At 46.3% G+C, this 18,523-nt stretch overlaps 1 protein-coding gene across 2 annotated transcripts in view; it reads right to left on the reverse strand.

The window, feature by feature from the left end:
* The window catches only part of GAREM1 (GRB2 associated regulator of MAPK1 subtype 1), a 108,087-nt gene that overhangs the window by 82,640 nt on the left and 6,924 nt on the right, over window positions 1-18,523 (reverse strand). The gene's annotated exons all lie outside the window — the stretch shown is intronic.

The raw sequence follows: 18,523 nt of genomic DNA on the forward strand, positions 1-18,523 counted from the left end.
CATTATCTCTCATCTTGTCATTCCATGCCTTGTTACAAAATCCCTCTCCAGCTATCCTGTAGCCTCTTCAAATACTGGAAGGCTGCTCTGAAGTCCCCCAGGAGCCTTCTCTTCTCCAGGCTGAAATGTAAAACAAACCAATTCAGCATATGAACACCATACCTTAGAGGTAATCCAGATTACTAAACAGTGGCTCTGGGGCTCCTTTTTCAGCTTTCTGTATGAGCAGACTTTTCCTATCTCTATTTCTGTCTGCCTATCTCACCGAGTATGAATACTTGAGAGTTCTTTTGCTTTGGAAATAAAGAGGGGGGGCGGGGGGAGAAAGGCAACATTTTTCCTAGGTTGAAGGGTCAACATCACACTACCACCATCTGAAGCTGAATCTTGCTCATCCTCGTGAAGCAACTACATATCATGCTTGCAGATACAGAGCCCTCAGCTTTGACATCCCATCCCTTGGCAAGTCACTGTTTAAAATTAGCCATTCCTATGCCCAAAATTAATCCTGCCACTTAGTTTTGGTGTGGTTTTTTTCTCCTCAATAACATCAGAACAACACACTGACACACACCAAAGTCCCCTCTCAAAGATAATTTCAACTAGAACCTCTGCCAGATAATGTCTAGCTAGTCTCTGTAATGCCCTCTCACATACTCCTGTACTTTGGCATCCATCAAAGCCATCTCGAACACGACCAGAGCTCCAGCTCTCTTTCACTCCCCTCTCCCTACCAATTCCCCTGCATTTCTGCCAAGTACCCTCCCCTCCTCCTTCACTGCCTGCAGTGCTCAGTCAGGACTAGAGTGCTTTGCTTGGCTTTCCAGCAACTGCAAGAGCCAGACTAGTCCAAGTGCCAGCTATAGATCTCAGGCATGCCACATGAACAAGATGCCATTGAGCTGGGGGTGCCATGGCAGCCTGCTCTCACATCCCTGCAGTCCTGCTCAGCATGCTCCTGCAGGAAACACACAGCAAACAGCCTCTCAAGGTGTCTTTAGAGCAGGCACATGAACTTCCAGGAACACTTCGTAGACATTAAACATGGGCCAAGAATAACTAAGCTTTAGATTTCATTTTCTTTCTCTCCCACCAGCCCTCTGCACTCACAGCCAAAAATAAAGTGGTTTAGCCCTGGAATCAAGTTTGGACAAAACCCATCCTCTTTAGCTACTCAAAACTGCACTTTCTCTTCACTATCCTCTGATATTCTTAAAAGCCAGTGGAAGAACAAACTTTCCTGAGCCTGAGGCAGCAGACATTTCCCCTGTTCAGTCTCTGCAGAGGAGAGACTTCCCATTGAGCCTTTTTTTGCCCACACCAGGCAATCTTTTCCACCGTAGGCAACAGCTACTACACACCCCATTCCTGCCTGATTTCATGCTCCCATTCTATCAGAAAGCAGCCTCCTACACGATTCAGAACGCAGCAACTGGTGTGTGTGAGAATTCTGGGGTTTTAAATCAGAAGAGACCATTACAACCATCTGCTCCAATGCTCTCTGGCCACAGGGTTCAGCTTGTTCCCTCTACAAACTTGGATTTGGCTAAACAAGGCAGAGAGCCATCCCAACCCATAGAGGTCAAGAAAGGGCAGCAAGGCTGGTGAGGAGGCTGGAGCATGGCCCAGTGAGGAGAGGCTGAGGAAGCTGGGGGTGTGCAGCCTGCAGAAGAGGAGGCTCAAGGCAGAGCTCATTGCTGTCTACAGCTACATGAAGGAGGCTGTAGCCAGCTGGGGGTGGTCTCTTCTGCCAGGCACCCAGCAAGAGAACAAGGGGACACAGTCTCAAGCTGTGCCAGGACAGGTCTAGGCTGGATGTTAGGAAGAAGTTGTTGGCAGAGAGAGTGATTGGCATTGGAATGGGCTGCCCAGGGAGGTGGTGGAGTCGCCATCCCTGGAGGTGTTGAAGCAAAGCCTGGATGAGGCACTTAGTGCCATGGTCTGGTTGACTGGATAGGGCTGGGTGACAGGTTGGGCTGGATGAGCTTGGAGCTTCCACCCTGGTTGATTCTTTGATTCTATGAAATGGTCCCCCCTGGCTCTGTTACCCCACGGTCTGTTAAACCTTAAAAAGTGATCCTGTTTTGCACTTTTGGTTCAACTGCTGTTACGGGAAGTGTGGGGTAGGAGGGTGGTAAGGTGGTGCACACTGCCTCTTAGTACCATTACACTCAGCATCATTGCCTCTCCCTCCTAGGAAGGTACCATTTCCAAGATTCCTCCTTCTTCACAACACAGAAAGTAGCTTCCAGCTAAGTAGGAGATTTCAAGAACTGGTTTCCAAATGTTCCTTGTGTGCTAGTTTGAAGCTAGCTGGAATGTTTTGGTGAGAATTAGATTATAGGCTGTGAAAAGGAAACAATGGTGATGTCTACTGCACTCATAGGCTTGCTGAGATACATAAATACAAGAACACAAACATAGATAACACACTTGCTGTGTGCCTCTGGCTGCCTGCACTTTTCTTCCTAACCTGCTGTCTGTGTAACTAATCCTTCTGCTTTCTAACCCCCCTGGCCAATCTTCCAAACTCACCTTGAACATAAAGCAAAGTCTGGGATTAGATAGAGGGGTGGAAAGGAGGTGGAAGGGTGGTTGGGAGCCCCTCCTGGGGACTCAGGTTTCTGGGAGGGCTGTTGTGTTCCTCTATTACTTGTTGTGCCAGGGTAGGTATAGGCTGGATATTAGGAAGAAGTTCTTCCCAGAGAGAGTGATTTCCCATTGGAATGGGCTGCCCAGGGAGGTGGTGGAGGCACCGTCCCTGGGGGTCTTCAAGAAAAGACTGGATGAGGCACTTAGTGCCATGGTCTAGTTGATTGGTTAGGGCTGGGTGACAGGTTGGACTGGATGATCTTGGAGGTCTCTTCCAACCTGGTTGATTCTATGATTCTATATAGCTGTATACATTGTAAATAGCTGCTTGAATATCATGCTAAGCTGTAAATATAACTTCATTCCTTAATTTCCAGCCACTGAGTCTAGTCTGGGTGATTTTCTTAAGTGTGGGGGGGTGGGTGACACCCAAACTGTCACACCTTGGCAGCCCATCCAGGGAGACAGGCTGCTTGACACCAGTTCCTGCTCCTTGGGAAGCACCACTGCTGTCACCCGCAGTGTGCTGGGAGAAGGGACCTCCCAAAGCCTAGGGCAGCGCAGCAAAGCTGCCATGCAGCACACCAGAGAGACCTCCCTGGTGACATCCAAAGGAAATTCAGATATATTTGTTAGAGGAGTCACACTCCCACTGAATTTCACCAAATCATCTGACCTCGACCATCTCCTGTGTTCTGGTCTGAAATGTGTGACAATGCTCCTCAGCTTGCTACAGAGGCTTACAGGTTTGGAGGGAGACGCCAGTAACAACAACATGTGGTGTTAAGCTGAAGCTCATGTTTCAGCTCAGAAAGTGACATTCATGCTCTCTATAATCCCTGGCAATAAAACAATGGATTAGAGAGACAAAGGCAATGACATCCAAGGGAAGAACTCATTTTTTTACTGGTTTCACAGACAGTGGTGAAACAACTTTGAAGAATCTGGTTTGTTTTTTTTTCCTCTGCCCACACTGTGTAGGTTACCCAGAAGATTCTACATCCAGGGTTGCAGCAGGGACATAGTTACAGCATAGGTCACCCTCCAAGTGTTTGAGAAAGATATTCTCAAGAAAATAAAGACACCCATTATGAAAAGGTGCTTCCAGGCAGGGCTCACATGCCATGATCTGTTGGAGTGGTTACTCCACTAAAACTGGGTGGGACAGGTGAGTGTAAGAAGAGATTAACTAAGGCAGGCCCAAGAGTGACTACGTAATTAAGTTTCCAGCTGCAAGGAGCTGTATTTTTTAAACAGAACCTTGGAAACCACAGCTCCTGCTACACCAATTATTTGCTCCAACTGATTACATCGGAAGCGAACTTCATGCTTTGCCACCGGAGACTGAGCCCAGGAGAGAAGGTGGAGCAGTTGCAATGGGGAGTTCACAGTCCCCCTGGCTCCCTCACAAGCAGGTTTGTCCTTACCAAGCCCTGCTCTTTCTCAACTATGGGCAAGCTGGATTTCAGGGGTTGCTCTGTAACAGGCTCCTTGTCAAAGAGTTTGATGGGCTTGCAATATCCCCCAGCTAATGATGGCCTCCATGCCACGGCAGGAAGGACAGGGAAGAGTCAAACGTGACCGAGGACAGCAGAAGGCAGCAATACATACTCTCTTCTTTCTCCCATTTTCTTCTGGTCTGTCTCTCCCTGTAAGACTTGCTCACTACCATTAAAGCAGCTTCCTTCTGGAGAGGAGAGACCCAGCTCCCTCAGCCTTTCCTCTCAGAGGAGGCATTCCACTGCCTTCAGCATCTTTGTGGCTCTTTGCCACACTCTCTTGAGCGGTTCCATGAGGTCCTTCAACTGAGAGACCTAGAACTGGATGCCTGACCTAGTTGAAGATGCCCCTGGTCATTTACTGCAGAGAGGGCTGGACCAGATGACCTTTCCAACTCAAACCCATTCTATGATTTTGGGATTCTATGACCTTTCAAGGCAGCAGACACCTCTGACCCTAGCTACACAACTCAGCGCCCAGCCCAGGCACAACCCAGACGTAGCCCTTCGCACTCTTCACTCTACCTTGCAAAACCACCACACCAAATCCCATCTGATTTCCCCCCCCCCCAGCTTCAGAAACATAAGTTACGCAAGCCTTTCATTAATCACATTTTAAATATGTGGGAGAGAACTCAGCAGTCCTCACATCCACCAACTATGCAACTCTGTTCTCACCTATTCAACATACTCCTACACTGCTGCTTACACAAAACCCAGACGCTATGAGAAAACAGAGCAGGCAGGCCACTCATCTTTAGTAACAGTTTTGTCTCTTATGATCAAATATGGATTAGCTCTATCTTCTCAGCCTCTCCTCCCCGCCCCACATGCCTGCAATATAATTAAACCACTACAAAGAATTAACAGGCAACTACTTGTGTTGGTTTTTCCCCCAAATGAAAGTCAGAGAAGCAATGAACTATCACATGCAACTCTCCACCCTTCTCCAAGTTGCCTACCTCCTTCCAAAATATGAGTCAAGTTTATTCATAATAACGCCCCAGACTAAGAAACCCTTGATTTGCTGACAGCACCTAAACCCTGCAGAAAGTGTCAACACCCATCCTGCCTGACAATAAAAGCCTCACACCTCTGAACTGAAACGTCAGCTGCTGTGTTCCTACAGAAGATGTCCTCCATCAGCACTCTGACCGCAACCAGTATTTGGACAGACTGTTCAGTCTGGAGAGGAGAAGTCCTTATTGTGGCCTTTTGGTATCTTAAGGGGGCCTACAGGAAAGCTGATGAGGGACTCCTTAGGATGTCAGGTAGTGATAGGACTGGGAGGAGTGGAGCAAAGCTAGAAGTGGGTAGATGCAGATTGGATGTTGAGAAGAAGTTCTTTACCATGAGGGTGGTGAGACACTGGCATAGGTTGCCCAGGGAGGTGGTGGAAGCCTCATTTCTGGAAACTTCTAAGGCCAGGTTGGATGTGGCTCTGAGCAACTTGATCTAGCATGAGGTGTCCTTGCTCATAGCAGAGGGGTTGGAACTGGATGATCCTTGAGGTGCCTTCCTGCCCTGACAATTCTGATGCTATGACAACATCAGGCAGCACTGAAGCGGCACTGCCACAGCTACTCACTGCCAACAGGATGTATTAGCAGCTTCTAATTACAAGATCCATTTCCATACAATTCCTGAAAACTACTAATGCTGCAAAGCCCACTTCTGGTGAAGGGCAATTGCAGAGCAAATGCTGACCATGAAAGGAGAAGTCTTTGCATGTTGATACAGTTATAAAACAGGTAATTGCTTAACCAGGAGCCCCATGCTTATTAAATACCACCTACACCAAATGCCAATAGTTCTTTAATAATTCTTTCCAGTTCCAAAACTGGATCATCCACATTTGGCAAATCTTGGCTCTGGCACTGTAAACACTCCAGTCTCAAATTAATAGTTAACAACTGGGGCAAGACTGGGAGCAGGATATCTCCATCTCTAAGTCTGGAGACGAAGTTCTACTTTCACTCGCAGGATTTGAGAACCAGGTGAGAAAACAGAGGCTGGCTAGGAGCAGGGACTGAGTTTATTTATGGCAATGCTGCAGCACAGAAACTCACTTCTTTTGAGGCAAGCACTGACCTCCCAAAAAGCTAGAGAGGGACTTTTTTACAAGTGCTTGTACTGATAGAACAAGTGGGAACGGATTGAAGCTGGAAGAGGAGAGATTTGCCTAGATATTAGCAAGAAGTTATTTACAGTGAGGGTGCTGAGACTCTGGAACAGGTTGCCCAAGGAGGTTATAGATGTCCTCTCCCTGGAAATGTCCAAGCTAGGCAACCTGGGCTAAAGGAAGGTGACCCTGCCTACGACAGGAGGGTTGGGACCAGATGATCTTTATGGACCCTTCTAACCCAAACCATTCTGTAACTCTATCACAGTGTGTCTTTAGAAAAGTAAGCAACAGCAACACTGTAATTTGGTTTAGCACTGTACAATTTCTAGATTTTCCAGAACAAAGGAGTAGAGAAGAAGACCACTCCAGTTTTGAAAGATCTGAGCACTGTCACCTCAGCCCATAGCCATATAGAAAGCAACACTGACACAAGTTGCATGAATTCTGCTTTGCCAAAGACAGCAATGACTTTTCAGCACCAACCCCTAAAGAAAAATCATGAAACAACTCACAGGTTCACAGCATATTAGGGTTTGGAGGGGACCTCTGGAGATCTTCTAACCCTACTGCCAGAGCAGGACCTTGTGCAGGTCACACAGGAAAACCAAAACCCCAAACAACAAAACAAACCAGCTTTTAAGGTTCTCTTCCAAATGCTGAGAAGCTAACATTCAAGTCACTGCAAAATGTGCAGACCAACATGACTCATTCACTGACAGCAACGACACTGCTAAAAATAAGCAGTGATCTGCAGGAATATAAACGCTTTATAATGCCACACACTTTGTCATCCTGGCTGAGGGCTTGCACGGCTGCCTTGCAGCACAAGCTTTGCATCTGAAGACATTAAAGCAGCAGGTAACAAGCAATTCAGAGGAAGAGCTGGCACATGCAAGATGCCATTTACCAGATGAACTCGATACCATCTCCTCCTGCCCGGAAGGTGATGGTTACAGAGGCAATCCTCTCTCCTCTCATTCATCGCAGAGGACTGCAAAGTGAGATGAACACTGTCCTTTACACATCGGTTCAAGCATGCAGAAAGTGCTCTTCCTGCAACACAGAGCCTTACAGAAAAGGACCAGGAGCTCACAGGAAACCTAAGATGGCTCCTGTGAAATAGCTGGTGATGATGATGCCTGCCAGCCCCCAGGGGAAACTCATCAAGACTTTGGGCCATGTGTTTTCATTAAGCCTGAACACCATCTGCATGCAAGGTAACAGATGCCATGCAATGGAGTGCATCACCCAGCCTGCCTTGGTCACTTAAGCAGGTGGCAAGTTTCATTACTCCATATAATGTTCCACAACTGCACAACATCATTACACAGGAAAACCTCAGCAGCATTAAAAAAACCATTTCAGTGAGTGCTCAGCCAGGTACCTACAACAGCACACAAATTAACAACTTCAACTTTCTCCCCACCTGTGCTTGCACCAGCATTTGCTGGGAAAGAAAGGTTAACTTGTCATACAGCTAAAAGGAGTGGCTGGCTGGTCAGGTGAGCTGTGACAGAACTACAGGGAGCTGTCAGCATGTGGCTACTGTCAGAAGGGAAAGCAGCAAGCGAGGTTTATTTTGCAGCAACTGGAAGCTAAGAGAATGCAGAATGATTAGAAGCTGGAAAAAAGTCAGGTTTTAATTTATTTATCATGCTGTCATTGCACTGAGGAGTCTTACTTACACAGTATATGCTTCACTGGGCATAAAGCTTCACTGGACTTTCCCTGGCTGAGGACCAAACAAGCCATGCATTAAGATACACCTTAACATTATGCTACTGCATTATGAGAAACAAAGCACAGCCCCAGCCAGAAATGAAGCTATAACCTACTGCTAAAACAAAAAAAGACAGATTATGGACTTCATGGCTCTATGCAGAGATATTTCAGGTCAGAGGGAGGTCATGCTGCAAGCACAAATATAAATGCCAGTGCTGCTTTTCCATTCTAAAAGAAGGAATTCACAACACTTTGCACCAGTCAACTAATAAAACTGTCTTACTTTTGGAAAGGCAAACTCGAGTTTCTGCAAGTATCTGCTGGTCACATAAGCTCCCACATGGGTAACACCTTAAGAGTAAGTCTTCTAATCTACTGGAGGATTCACTGCATGTAAAAGCTGAAGCCAAGACCTCCTCTCAGCACATCTAAAATGTAGGGAGCCCATGGCCTAGCACTGACCATACAGCACACCTGAAGAGACCACCACAGGTCAGAAAGGCCCAGCTGTTCACAGTGAGCACCTACAAACTGCAAGCAATGCTCACACTGTCTTCAGACTCCTTGGCAATGAGGGTCTGCAAGCATCACAGGAACCTGCAGCCTTTCCAAGGGAGGCTTTTTGGTATTGCCAAGTGTTCAAAGCAGGCTGGGTACCACAGCACCCTTTTGCCTCTACAGAACATAGAAATATCTATCAATCCTACCTCAGCCATTCTCATCTGGGAATCAGTGACCCTTTTACACAGTCTTCAAACTCCTTGGTTCTGGTTCAGCCAGTTGGTCGTTTGGCTTTTTGATCTCTTGAAATATAAGACAACAAAACCCAAGAAGTAGCCATCCACAGAAACCATCAGACAGGAACCTTTTGTTCCAAACAGAGCAAGGAAACCAAGCAATATCAAGGTGTACATCAGGCTGCACCACAAAGATTTGTCACTGCTAACTTCAACTTGAGCTCAGCTGACTCAGGCACACATGGATGCACCACTACTAGCACTCAAGAAACACTGCACTGTTTATTACTTTTATGGTTCTTTGAAAAACACATCCCCCAAACCCCCAAAATAGGCAAAAGCATGAGCAACAGGCTTCTGGAAGACAACTCCAAGCAGTCCATTTTCCAGTACCTTTGAGGCTTAGCATCTATTTTTATTGGGTTATCAATTCTTTCACTTTGGAAACCAGACTGCTCCTATATAACCCTCTCCACATGCAGTGGAGGGGAAACAAAAGCAGAATCTGGTTAACTCAGGAGAAGACAAAGCTGCTTTATTTGTTTGTCAAATACCTGCAGGTTTGGCACACCTAACCACCTAAGAGCATTGGCCATCAAGGGAAGGAAAGAAACGAGTGAGCAAGTGAGCATGAACCTCACCTAAAGCCATCGAGTGGCTTTGCTGTTTTGGGCAGACTGAAACTGCAACAGTGCACAAGACAGCTTCTATCAGACTTCCTATCCACCACAACACTATCAGTGTGTCAGCCCTCACCTCCAGCACTCAGCTGCATTACTGCAGCATCATCTGCCTGGCAGAACAGCTGCCTCCTCCCCTCCAGTTCACTGAATGCTTTAGGTTGGAAGGGCCCTTAAAGATTGCAAAGGTTCAAGCCCCTTGCCATGGGCAGGGACACCTCCTACTGGACCAGGTTGCTCAAGGCCCCATCCAATCTAGCTTTGAACACTTCCAGGGTTGGAGCATCCACGACTTGCCTGAGTAACCTGTTCCAGAGCCTCACGGCCCTTGTGGGAAAGAATTTCTTCCAGAGTTCTAATTTAAGTCCAGGCTCTTCCAGTTTGAAGCCATTAAGCCTTGTCCTGTCACTTCATGCCCTTGTAAAAAGTCCCTGTCCAGCTCTCCTGCAACCCCTTTCAAACACTGGAAGGCTGCTCTAAGGTCTGCCTGGATCCTTTCATTAACACTTAAAGCTTCCTTCTTTCATAAAGCTGAGTTTGGAATTTACATTTTGGGGGAAGAAGCACACAAGTTGTTGTTAAGTCTCAATAATCAAAGGAGGACAAATAATTTCCTTTTATTTCTTTATCTAGCAGGTCATGCAACCTCTCCTCATGACAAATAGCTTCTGAGGGAGGGTGGAGGGAGGAAGTCAAACCATTTTTTTTCTCCCCTGCATGCTGCATTACACTCCAGAGGATCTGTTGGGTATTTATCTATAGAGACATACCTCGATGAATGTCAAAGAGCAATAAATATTAAAGCAGGGTGGTTTGCTTACTCAAGCTTTAGCACTATACTTGGTTACTGGGTCAAATCTCAAAGAGCTGTTCAGCCTGCCAGTGCTAATTCTTCCACAGACAAAAAAAAAACCAAACCCAAAACTACGATGTAGGTCAGAGAAAAAAAAAAGTTCATTAGGAGGACAACATCATCTAAATTTTTCCAGTCTGAAGTTGCAGCAGGAATTTATACAGAAAACAACCACATCCTTGTCATGTTCCTTAACCAAGGAAAGAGGGAAAACACCCAGCAGTTTGTTACAGGAGGAACTTCACTTGTAGCAACATCACTGCACGCTGGCTCTGCAAGGTTTGAAAGCTGTGTGAGGGTTTTTGTCACTGTGATTGAACAGATACTCGGAAGAGTTACTCTTGCATAAAATGCCTAATGGGAGAGAAGTGAAAAGAGCATGTCACTGTAGGAAACACGACTGCTACCAAAGCAAAACCTGCTTTCAAAGCCTCTCCCTGCTATCAGTCTCGCTTTGTCATTCCATACAGACACACAAAAAAACACCCAGGGCTAATAATAACTTTAAAACAAATAATAATTATGCAGCTGATCAGACAAAACTTCCTTGTTTTATAAAAGCAAAGCAACTTGCATGGGGGTGTATGGTGCAAAGCCTAAATACAGACTGCCTGGGAGATAAAAGGGTAAATATTGTCATTTTGAGGAGCAAATATTGTAGTTTCTAGGAGGAAGATTGGAAAAAAAAACCCAACCCACCAACTCTCGACCAAAACAAGCTCAATCCACGTTAAAATTTAAACATCTCAGGGCTACACAATGTAGTGCACTAAATTTTTAATTTGAAGTGGGCAGATTCATTAGGAAAGCCTGAGAGTGGTCCCGTTCAGACTAGGCAGCAGATTAGGAGCAGAGGACTCTGGCCCCAGCCACACAACCTTTTAAGCTTGCAACACAAAGGTCAGGAATAGAAATTGCAGTTGTATCTAGGACCGCTGATAATCACTTTCCAGTTTCCTTTCTTCCTTCTCAAGCAATTTCCTGAGTAGTTTTCAATACCTGCTTCTGGTTAACTGTTCCATTCCTGCAGTACATTGGTCTGTGCTGGTTCCCATCATCTCCATCACTACTGCTGTCACAATTCAAGCTGCAATCAGACTCCTCTCTGTCCAAAGAAATCCAAAGTACTATTGACTTAGCCTTCCATCAACTGTGTAGACCCCCACATCTCACAGTGGATAAAAGCCTTCTCCCTGGCAGCATAAGGATTCATACATATTTTGATTTTAAGATGATTTACATTCTTCTCTCCTTTGCCAAAAAAAAAAACAAACTCACAAGCAAAGCAGTGAAGATCAGGCAAAATTAGTCAAAAATCTTTTGTTCTGTCTCTCAAATGAAGATTCAACTACTTGGTCTTCAGAACTACCTTTCACATTACAAAAATATTTTCAAAGGCTCTGTCTTCAAAGAAACAAAAAAGAAATTATTTGAGACACAGATGAGCTCAGGCATCAAAGCCAGCTCAGGTAGTGCCTCGCAAACTCACCAAGAGTTTCAGGCTGCCTCTTTAGTACTTGGCTGCAGAGACCATGAAGGAAACTCTCAGGAGAATCATCCAACCCCATCCAGCCCAGACGGAGACATTCAGCTTCCTGAAACTGCCTGCAGCAAGGTCCACTACCAGCAACTGCCCTTGTCTCAGCCCTGGGCAGAGGGGACACAGCTTCAGGAAGAGATGGGCAAGATGCATCTACCCAGGTGAAGCTTCTCTCCACTGTATCCCTTTTTCCTTGGATCAAACACAACCATTGCTGCAACACTCTTCAATGTCTCTGAACAACAGGGCACCCAGTTGGCTTCGCCAGCCCTACCTGCTTAGAGATGAGAGGGCAAGGACAGCATCAGTGCCAGACAGCCTAACATCCTGTGGCACTTTGTGCACTGATGTAATCCTTCAGCCTCACGGTGCCATGATCAAACTTTGCTCGGGGTGACCATTAAATATTTCATAATCAAGAGAAAGGAGATAAGGCTTTATTTCTGCAACTTCCAACCCCTCTGCAAAAGCCTGATACAATCAAATTGCTTCAGTCCAACTGGTGCTGAACTCAAGCTATCACTCACTAATCCCTAACAAGGGAGCAGAGACTCCCATCCCCCCCTCATTCTTCTGATGCCTGCCAGCAAGGAGACAGATTTATTTCTTTAGCATGAGCATTTTGCTATTGGAATGACTGGATATACCAGTGCTGTTGCAACAAATCAGCATAAACCATAATCTTGTTAGAAGGCTATGGAACAGATTAATCCACTGAAAAATCCAGTTTGTTCCAAGGCAAGCTTTCCTCTAGCTGCAAATACACAGAGACAGCACCTCAGAGCCTTCAAAAAACCCTCTTTGCCCTACTGCAGGGAAGAGGAGGCACAGATATTTTAAACACCAAGTGGAATTCTAGTGCCACTATCATTGATGGGAAATGCTCTGCTGACTTGAGCAGTCTCACAGTTTGAACCCTGACATCTCGCTTTGTGCTCACAAGAACACCAGTGGAAAAGAAAAAGAAGAGTGACAACACAGATTTCATTGAGATCTGTTTGTGTTTGTTTCAAGCCTTCAGAACAAACATCCCCAAATGAGAAATCTTACTTTTTATGAACTCAAGCCAAACAAGCCAAAACACATCTTTCAACACAGGCTGCTCTCCACCCCCACACAGGGAAGAAAAAAACCCCAACGTTCAGTACAACAACATCTTCAACATTTGCATTCCAAAACACAGCAACTTTCTGCTGCTGTCATAATTCTTCTTATTATTAATGTTGAGCACCATCAGATGTAACTGCAGATTTGCTGTGTCCTCACAACAGATTTACTTGCAAGATTGAACCAACAGGTCAGTTAATCACCAGGATTGCTTACAAACCACCCTAAGAGTTTCAGCAGTTCTTTAAACTACTCCAAACCTCTGCAACATGTTGAATAGTGGCCAGCATGTAACATGAGAATTTATATTTGAAGGAAAAAAACACATAAATCACATAAATCTTAGCACCACTCAGTTGAAAACCGAGATTCTTATGGAAGAATGTTTTCTGGTTTCGAAGTCACCCAAGATCACAAATCTGAAGTGTTATGAGTAAAAGCAAAGAATGCCAACTTTAACCACACTAAAAATGATCACAGGTTAGAAATACAGAGAAGGAGAGGGCTAAGTTTTTAGTGCATGCAAGAGAGGTTCCAGCCTAGTTTAGTGTTACCATAGAGAGGGAGAGAAAGGAATTTTTATGTCTGTCTCATGTTTAGTCTGTTTTCCATTTTGAATTCTCATGGCCAAAGTCTGGGAGGAGAAATAGATTTAAAATATTTATTTGCCCTTTGTACCAGGTTTGGAAATGAGGAATCCAGAGGGTAGCTTTCATAAGCAGTCTGATAGGTATGGATGAAGAGAATGACAGCACTACCTGAACAGAAGGAAAACACAGCAGTAATGAGACTTCTGGGCAGCCTGCTGCCATCCAAATCAGCCCCTTTAAATGCTTCATTAAGAGAGCTGAGGTTTTGCTTCATTAGAGGCAAGCATTCCTCGTGCTAGAAAGCTCCTGCTCAGATCTATAAATATCATGAGGTCCACTGGAGGATACGTTTCCAAGTGCCTGTTTAGCATCAGGTGCCTAGCTGGAGAAGCTTAGTACTTGGAAGTGGGAGGTCAGCATTTAGCATTGTACTACATGCTTTCCTGGCTTCCTACTTCCCAGCACAGACAGAGTGGTTGCCTTCATAAAACTGGAGGTGGTTGTGCACCTCAGCTGCTGCAGGAATCATCTGTCTCTTCCTGCGTGCAGCAGCTGGGAGCCTGTCAGGGAAGCATGGGCAAAACTCCCTAGATTCAACGTGCCAGTGAAGAAAAATTTAACCCTACCAACCTCATCAGTTTAAGACCTAGAATTTGAGTCTAGATTGCTCTGGCAGAGAGAAAAGCAGCCTATTCATTCAGATTTTTTCTGGGCACAGCATGAGATCCGGGGAGCTCTCATTGACAGTTAGTTATAATTAGATGATATTTTAAAATAGTATCCAAGCAGGCATGCTCAGTCCTCTCCCTATATACCCCAAGTCCTAAAGAGACACTAAGCTGCTTTGTGTTGCACTCCAGTGATCCCTGTTTGAACTTGGGGCATCTTGGACAAGCTCCCAATTAAAGTAGTCCAAGTGCAGGAGCCACTCAAGCGTAGTTTTCTTTGGCTCTGAAAGAACTCATCATTACAATTTAATTTGTCTCTGGATTCTTCTGCAGCTTGGGTTAAGGATGGAATAAAAGAAGCTAGAAGAGAGCAGAAGTTCAGCTCTGCTCTTGAAGTTGGGTTGCCACCTGACTGCTTGCCCAGTGGCCTGGCTCATCTTCCCATCCCCCCAGAGACCATGCAGGCACTAAGTGATTGGGAACACATGGCACTTGCTTGCTGGGGCTGCCACTGCCTTTGCCCTTTAGCTATCTCCTTCCTATTCCTTCTGCCCAACCTGGAAAAATCTCTGTCTCCAGTAAGAGGGCAATGCCCCTTCAGACACAGGCTGATCACATATATCCACAGAAATTCTGCATGGTCAAGTGGAATAAGGCACCTGTTTGGGGTGGGTACATCCAAGGGCAATATCTGAACAATATGGGCATGCTAACAAGAGGAATGCAGGCAAAGCTGCATCTCATTCTGTTCTGATCGAGAACAGTCCTAACCCTGAAGGCAATACATTGCCATTGTTTCACAGATACCTACACTGAAACTACAAGGTCTAAAGAGAATGGCTTTGTTTGCAATAAAGCATTAAGAGGTAAGAGAACAGCACCTCTCTGATACTATTTCTATTATCTTAAGGCACAATGGGAGTACAATAAATCCCTTCCTGTAAAGGGAAAAGCTGCTCTGGGTGAGCAGCACACAGAACAGAGAGAAGCCTAGCCCATCATGCCTCCCTTTCCCCTCGAGGGCACATTTATCTTTGCCCACAGGCCATTTAGTCTTAAGATATTCTGTTATAAATATTGACAGGAACCCAAATGTCCTTTGACAATGCAAGCCATACCGCATGAGAAGAAGTGATCTCCTCCTCCAGCCTGCCCTGCATTCAGCTGCAGTGGTGTTGCAGCTTTGCTGTTTGTCTACAGCCACATCCTGGGTTCAGTGACCACAGGAACACACACGTGTAGCTACTCACAGTTTGTGTTTGCAAATGGAGCCCTATCATCTCTGAGTCACATCTCCATCAAGGCTTTCTCTTTCTTTCTGCTCTCAGCATAATCTACCTTCACATTTGCAGACTAAGAGAAAAGAAGTCTGGCCACAGTGACATTGCATAAATGCAGCCCGGATAAGATGGCAGATAGAGCCAATGTGTGTGGCTGTGGCTCCCCTTCAGTGAGGAAAAGAGGCACTTCCACCTTTAATGAACAGCAGCCTGAACAAAGCTGTTCGAAGAGAAGCAGGAATAGCTTCAAGTTTTGGAAGCAAGCCTTCCAAAAAGGTTATACAAGTAAGATACTCCTTCCAGATAGTCAACTGGCATAACAAACAGGCACAGATTACAACTTCCTTACAAATGCACCATCTCCACTCACTTTCTCCCAGCCAAGCAGTCAGTGCTAGCCAACAAACAGAAGCACACATGCAAAGCCTACCAATACACAGCAAAACTCCCTTCCCTGCTGTGCTGTTTTGCTTCAGTAAAGTGCAGGACTCCACTGAGGGAGACCCCACGTTACCTGCACCTGTCTGCAGCAAAGCCCTGAACACAAGCCTCCTTCCAGCAGCAACAAGCTGTAGGTCCAGCTTCTGGTCTCTGTGAGGGGAAGCCTTCAAGTCTGAACATCTGAAATAACTTTCCCTGCTTGCTTTCTCACCTCTGGTAACACATTAGCAGCTACCACTCCTGGTACATGCTCCAAGCATGTGTTGCTGTCTAGACCAAGAAACAGCTTGATTTCTTCCAAGCTGAGGGAAAGGAAGAGGACATGAAGGGAAAGGACAAGAGCAAGGAGCAACAAAGAAGGAGCAATGCACAGGAGCCATAAGAGGACAGGCCAAGAACACAATGTCCCAGCAGTGCTGGAAGGGGTGACAGGAAGGGCTGTCCTATCTGCAGGCAAAAATGGGTAACAGAAATGAAAGCAACTCATTGCACTGCTAGGCAGCACTGGGTATTTTACCTTACACTGACCTTGGAAACAACTGCAGGTAACTTGCAACACTTACTAGAAGCCCACAGGTGCAGGACAGTAGCTTGGGGGATGACCCCAAGGGCTGCCTGAACCCAACCATGACCCAAAGGGACCCAGTGAAAGCTGTGACAGGAAGGCCAGACAAGAAGCAAAGACCTGGGCTAGCGTGCCCCACCCCTTAGGTAAGTTTCCATCATCTTCCCATGCCAAAATGCCCTCCTTCATCTCCAGAATGGTGAGGTGCCAGGAAGCAGCAGCAGTCAGTGCTTGCTTTCAGAGGGGCGAATCAGTGAAACTGCCAGTTGGAACAACAACAGCAAGAAGCTGCAAACAGAAAAGCACACCAAGGGGAGGGTGTATCTGAGCATTGGTGGGCTACTTTGAAATAGTTCCTGGAAGTAACTTAGCTACTGAGTTTTTAGCCTGTTGACTCTGACAAGCCCAGCTGCAAGGTGGGAGTTGTATGTTGCAGTCCAGCTTGTGTCAGCACAGTGAGCAGGGGACATGCTTGGATAAAACCAGGACACACAGTTCTGTGAATAAGCAGTTCAGGGTGGTCAGTCCCTAGACCGTCTCCATCTAGCCCTCATCCTTCCTGCAATGGGAACCACATCCCCACGCAGCCTCACAACACCTCACAGCTGTTGGTGGACACACAACCCTGTGCAGTGATCTCCAGCCTGTAGCTACAACCCCTCAGCTTCCCCTGGAAACCTGCTGCCCTCTGGGCTAGGTCCTCACCTGCACCAGGTGCACATTTTGTCACGAAGGCACAAGGACCACAAGCAGAGCAGCATGTGGCAGGCACTGGCCTGGTGAAGGAGGCTTTCAGTCCCACACTCAGCTTTTCTGCCCACTCCCCTAGCTCTGACTGTGAGCAGAAACTGACCAACTTCCTCGCTGCCACCAGCACTCTGTAGATAGGTTTATCCTGCTTGTTTCACAAATATGATTGCAGCATGTTTTATTTTACATAACACTCATATTTGAGTCACTAAGGCTCAGCCCTGGCATGAGGCAAGTCCAGTAGTAACTTCATCAGGGTGAGCATTCAGGCATCTCCCAGCCTCTGACACTATACATATATATATATATATATAAATATATACATACACAAACGTTATTCTTGGTTCTTTATAGGAGCTCAGTGACATTAACATCCAGTTGTGTTAATGCCCTGTATGGGCCAAACACAGTCACCTCCTTCCCTGTCCACCCTCCTCAACAGATACTCCACTCACCTCTTTCTGAAGCCCAAGTTTCTGACCACTCCTTTGCACACACTGAAAGCCAAAGCAAACTGCAGGGCAGGCAGGCTGGACCCAAGCCCTCCCCACCCCCAGGAAGGCATTTCCACCCCCACCCAGCATCCAGCCAGAAGCCTGACGGCCGACACACCGTGCTGCAGCAGCACAGGAGATACCAAGGCAGAGCAGCTGTGCTCTTGCTGGTGCCAAGCATGCAGGTGCCCTGGCAGAGCAGCAATAGCTGCAGTTTTAGACTCAAGCGCAGGCTGCCGCACAGGCTGCGGAGCAGAGGTGGCCTCAATCCTCTGCAGAAACACTTTTCACTCTGCTGATAGGTCTCAACTTCAGGTCCCTGTGCCAGGCCTCCCTATTACAGCCGTGGCTGCAGGTGGAGGTAGCTCCACAAGCTTTTCATCACGTAAATGGTATGAAAATCACCCACCACAAATGCTATGCGAAAGTCGTTCCAAGGGGAAGCACCATTAAAAGCAACATTTTCAGCCTTGAAATATTGGCTCACTGGGTTTTGTGAAGGTTGGGGTTGAGTCAGATGCAATCCACATTAAGATGATGAATATTTTCCTATAGGGGAGAGACTTAAGCTTCCCTAATTCAACCAACTTGTTACTCCTAATGCCAAAAGGAAACACAGCAACACCCATGCCCTTCACTGCTGACAAACCACCGCTGGAATGAGTGGAACACGCTGTGGCTCTTCCCACAACTTCCATCAAATCCTGGGGCACCATACATCCTCCAGCACTTCATCCTGGCATACTCCCTGGAGTTGCCTTCGCTGGGCTGTTACAGGGAGTGCCAATTCACGCAATCACCCAAGCCAGGAACACCTAGTTCCAGAACAGCACTTACAAAGTGTAGAACAACAAAACCTTTCTTTCCTACCAGACTTGTA

Source organism: Pogoniulus pusillus, chromosome 34, assembly GCF_015220805.1.
Source record: "Pogoniulus pusillus isolate bPogPus1 chromosome 34, bPogPus1.pri, whole genome shotgun sequence".
NCBI lineage: Eukaryota > Metazoa > Chordata > Aves > Piciformes > Lybiidae > Pogoniulus > Pogoniulus pusillus.